The following is a 5,461-nucleotide window of genomic DNA, read 5'->3' as shown; positions in this document are numbered from 1 at the left end:
AATCTTGTGTGAATATCATTATCTTTTTTTATGGTTCTATTTAGTGATTTTATTTTTTTTCAAATTTTTATTATCAAACTGATATACAGAGAGGTATCATTTTTTCCTCTATTCTCTACAACATTTAGCTCATGTAAAACTAAAATTGCTGAGCTCCTAGAAAATATAAAACCTGACAGTCTGTCTTTCCTGTCAGTTTTACAGCTTGAGTGCTCATCTTTAAGAGCTTAGCTTTTCAGTGTTGGCATGCTTGAAATGGTGTTGTGGTTTTGTGAACTGTTGACACACAGAGGAACTTAGAGAATGTTAGTTTCTTTTTGTTTGGTGAGCTGAGCAGGGCCTTGATCATATGGGAGCATGGCAGGGCTACGGCAGCCTAGACGGTACAGAGGTGTCCCTCGGGGGACGTTGGACTTGTAGCTCATCTCTGCACCTCACCCTGAAGTGCACACCCCTCAAGGTAAGCCCACAGGTCTGGAGGTGAGGACGCTGTGATGCTGAACAAAGGCCACTTGAGCTTGTCTGTCTAGTTCTGATTCAGAAGCATCATCTGTGCTTGTTATAGACCAAAATCATCTTATTAGAAGAATATTTCTATTCTATTCTATTCTTTGTGTGGGGGACACACTGCACAGGAAGTAAAGCCTGGTCTGTATTTAGAATTAGATATAGACAACAATCTGTCTTGGCTAGGGAAATCTGTTTACCCCTCCTTCCCCAGTTTATAAAAAACATCATAGAAGATCTGGTATTGTGTTTATACACAATTGATTAGATGCTTGTCTTTTAAATGATGTGTTTCTTTTTTGGTTATCAAAATCTTTTGTGTTTGTTACCAGCAATATTGTCAGATGTAGTTTGAAGTCATCTGAGTATTCCTAGTCTATTCAAAGAATTAATCATGATAGCAATCAGATACTTAGGATTGTCTAAACAAATATATACAAAATGCTGTGTGAAATAATGGTTAATATATAATAATTTTTACTTTTTATTACCGTTTTTGCCATGCTGGTGGCTACACCCAGGGTCATATAAGTACTAAGCAAACAGTCTACCACTGAGTTAGGTCACCCAAGTATTGTCATTCTTGTTACACTTTTAAAGTACTGCATGGCAAGAAGACTCTAAGAATAAATAAATCACAAAAGTAACAATTATGAATAATATCTGCTCATAGTTTCGATTGAAATGATTTTATTTTATAAGTAAAGTCCTTTATTATTATTTTCTACATAGGAAGCAGAGTGGTTCAAATATGTGAAATGAAATAGAATGAAGAGGTAAAGAAAATAAGTCAGTAAAACATAACCCGAATTTAAGGTTTTAACTGGCTTCTTTAAGGTATGACTTTAATCAATAGGAATAATGAGAGGATAAATGGATGGGAAATCCGATGATATGCATTTGAATTCTCTGTTCTCTAGCAATCAGATGATTGCTTTGGGAAATATTATTTAAACATTCTAGGTGAGAATTCTGGCAAACTTTTCCTATAAAGAGCTAAGTAGTAAATATTTCAGGATTTCAGGCCAAGAGGTAAAATTAAGGATAACACACACACACACACACACACACACACACACACACACACACACAGCCATTAAAATACAACAATTTAAAAACTAAAAAAGGCCTTGTCACAGATTGTAAAAATGAAATATGAGCCAGATTTGGTTTAGGGGCTTTCCAAACCCTGTTCTAGATAAGGATTCACAGGAATTATAAGAAAACAGACTAGATCAGAGGTTTCCAGCTTGAGCCCAGGGGATGATAGAGGAATTCACAGATACCTTTTGAGTGGTCCACCAATCCTATAATTTGTATCCAAAAATTTGGTTGTATGTAAATACATGGGATTTTTTTTCCACTGAAAAAACAACAACACAGATTTCATCAGGTTCCCAATGTTCCAAATTTCAGTTTATGTGAAGAACCACAGGACTGGGTCATTTCTAACAGTGCTTTCCAAATCTAAAATGCAAGGAACCTATGAAGGGTATATTGTTACCTATTTTGTATAACCCATTGTGCTAGAGCCATAAGAAATGTAGCCTGTGGTGACTAAAATAGTGTGTCAAAAAAATCTTTTGTTTTTTGTGCTAGTACCAGCCTTAAACTCCAGGTCCCAGGCTCTCACTCAGTTTTATTGCCCAATCCCAGGGCTCTATCAGTTGAGCCATACATCCAGTCTAGCACTATGGAGGTTAATTGGAGATGAAGTCTTGCAGATTTTAATCTGTCTGGCTTCAAGCCACAATACTTCAGGTTTCACCCTCATAAATAGCTAAGATTACTGATATGAGATACCATCTCTCAGCTTAAAAATACTTTTAAAATGATTTTAAGTAATTTCTCAAAAGGGTTTCAATTCGACAAATCAGTTCATAAATACAATGCATCTTGATCAATATCACCACTTCCATCATTCTTCCCTATCTTCCTCAATCCCATCCATATTAAAATATTTTTTTAAATTAGAATATTTGCAAATTAGATGTATTCTTTAGATGAGTGTGAGAAAAGATTCATTATAGTTCCAATATTCTTAAAACATTTTTTGTAAATTATATTCAATGCCAAATTAGTTACTGGACCACATTGACCTCTCTTACTTTTGGGTGTCAATGGGATTCATGACCACCTTAACTACATGTAATCTAACAAGTCTCTTTCATAAGCATCTGATTTACTTCAAAGTAAAAACTGTGCTTTTCTCACTGTGGTGCAGGACAAATAGCCAGTATCCGTGAACATCTATATGAATTTCTGAACAGAATGATAAAGGTATCGGTATTGAGATGCTGTGCTATAAATACTCAAGGCTTGGGACTCCTAATAGTAGCTTCTAAACCCAAAGTTTGCTTCTCTTTTCATTTGACTGTAACTGTGATTTCAAAATACTTGGTTAACTAAAAGATTGCAGTTCCTGGGAGTTAAGTCATTTGCTAAACAAGAGTAACAATGCTGACATGTTGCCTACACTGCAGAGACTAGTAGGTTGACAAAGGTGCTTCAAAACCTGCTCTGAGAGGAGGTAAGTGGAGAGTGAGGTATTGTTCATTGCTGTTGGCATCTGAGACTTTCCTGCTCAGGGTTTGGATCTCTTGAGTAAAGCATTATGCATAGCCAGTAGGTAATCCAAAAGTCAGATCAAACAGAATGAGGGTGCCTCTAGGCTCCTGGCATTCAGAATGCGCTCCATCCTCTGGTGATCAGTAATGTAAAAGGCATCCCAGGGCTCCATGGAGCAGGGCAGTGATTTATGACACACAATCCCTCACTTTCTGGGAATAATTTTGTTTTCCTTTTAAAAGAAATTTCATCTGTAATAGCTACAATAATCCATTTCTAGAAGAACATTAAAATTACAAGATTTTTTAAAAGGAATATAAAACTATTTATTGACTACTGTTCACCATTATTTACAATAAAGTAAACGATATACAGTTGGGTAACATTCTGATTACTACAAAGTTGTTTCTCTGGCTTTTGTGGAACCAGTAACCCAATACTGAAAACAATTGAGCCTACATGTAAGGAATGAGTTGGGGTAAAGAAAAAGCATGCAGGTCAATAATTATAAAATTCTGTTCATTAATTTAGGCCAACAGGTCCTAAATAGTCACATCTCTAACCAGCTGATTTTACATTTCCATGAGCTGAGTGTTAAATAGCCCATGACCCAATATTCTGTAAAGGAATGCTCACTACAGAAAATTTTAGCGAAAGGAAATCAAGATTTGTCTTTTCTCATCTGGGTGAGAGAAATTGTTATTAGCTTAAATTTTTTCCTTTCAAGAAGTCTATGCAGAGGCAGGAGGACCTAAAGTTTGAGGCTAGCTAGCCTGGCTACCTAGGAAGATTTTTTTTTTTTTTTTTTGCCAGTCCTGGGGCTTGGACTCAGGGCCTGAGCACTGTCCCTGGCTTCTTTTTTTTTTTTTTTTTTTGCTCGAGGCTAGCACTCTGCCACTTGAGCCACAGCGCCGCTTCTGGCCGTTTTCTGTATATGTGGTGCTGGGGAATTGAACCCAGGGCCTCATGTATACGAGGCAAGCACTCTTGCCACTAGGCCATATCCCCAGCCCCCCTGGCTACCTAGGAAGTTCAAGGTGAACCTGAGCTGCCTAGAAGACCCTGTCTCAAAAATCAACAAAAACCTAAAACAAGGGCCAGGGATGTAAATAAGTGATACATCATTTACCTACATATGCAAGGCTGTGGGTCTGATGCCCAACACCTCTAAACAAGCAAAATCTCCAAAACAAAAAACTACCTATGTAAGTATTTTGTTTACACACACACAAACACAAAAAAGAAAATTCAGGATGGTCCTTTAACATAGCAGTTAAAGACAAGTTGTTCTGATTAAGTAATGACCCCCTCAAAATTGCCTAATATTAAAAAAGCCACAATCTGTTTCTGAATGCAGAGGAAATATACCATGGTATTAAACATTCTTTTCAGATAAAGTAAGCAACTACAGAAAGCCTTTATTATATTTGTTCAAAGTAACCAGTGCTATTGAGGAAAAAAGAAAAACCTCAACTTCCCCAATACTACTTTCAAAACCAACATGTCATACTTGATTTTCATTAGAATGTAGTTATTGTTTCACACCATTAATTCAAAAACCAAGACTTGGATTTTATATATATATATATATATGTATATATATGTATAAATACATATAAAAAGCAATGCAAACAATTATTAAGCCTCATCTTCTGGACAAGAATGCCAAGTTAGTCTCTCTTCATAGAAAGCAATCACAATCTGAGGACACTTCATATTTGCCTCTTTTGCCAGCACCAAGTCAGCTTCATCTGAATCTTTCCATTTCATAAGAAAAATCAATTCTCCACTGCTGTCTGTGGCAACAATTATTCGTTCAGGATCCAGACCCCTAGCAAACCCCCTTGGTTTGTCAGCAGCATCTCTTTTCTTCTTTGATTTGCTATCATCAGATTCACTGTCCGATAAAGATTTTCTTTTTGTACCATCCTTTACCAGCTTTTTGAGAATTAAAAAATGCTTCAATTAATTCTGGACAGTCTAAATTTTCTTCAGGTTCCCAAGTATTATCAACATCTGTAAATCCCTTCCACTTCAGGAAATATTCTACCTTCCCATTCACTACACGTCGGTCCACTACTTTTTCTACAGCAAATTCTTCAGGCTCCTTCAACTTTTTTACTCTTTCCATTCTGTTTCTTTCCCATTTTTTGCAACGTAGTCTTGTTAGAGGCCATTTTTTTTGCCAGTCCTGGGGCTTGGACTCAGGGCCTGAGCACTGTCCCTGGCTTCTTTTTGCCCAAGGCTAGCACTCTTCCACTTGAGCCACAGCGCCACTTCTGGCCATTTTCTATATATGTGGTGTTGGGGAATCGAACCCAGGGCCTCATGTATATGAGGCAAACACTCTTGCCACTAGGCCATATTCCCAGCCAGTTAGAGGCCA

At 37.0% G+C, this 5,461-nt stretch overlaps 1 pseudogene; it reads right to left on the bottom strand.

Annotated features, from left to right (window-relative positions):
* Positions 1 to 4,468: 4,468 nt before the first annotated feature.
* On the bottom strand, positions 4,469 to 5,252 carry LOC125346699 (annotated as a pseudogene).
* Between the last annotated feature and the right edge of the window lie 209 nt (positions 5,253 to 5,461).

Source organism: Perognathus longimembris, chromosome 2, assembly GCF_023159225.1.
Source record: "Perognathus longimembris pacificus isolate PPM17 chromosome 2, ASM2315922v1, whole genome shotgun sequence".
NCBI classification, from domain to species: Eukaryota; Metazoa; Chordata; class Mammalia; order Rodentia; family Heteromyidae; genus Perognathus; species Perognathus longimembris.
The sequence above is the reverse complement of the archived record's forward strand: the minus strand, read 5'-3'. Positions and strand labels throughout refer to the sequence as shown.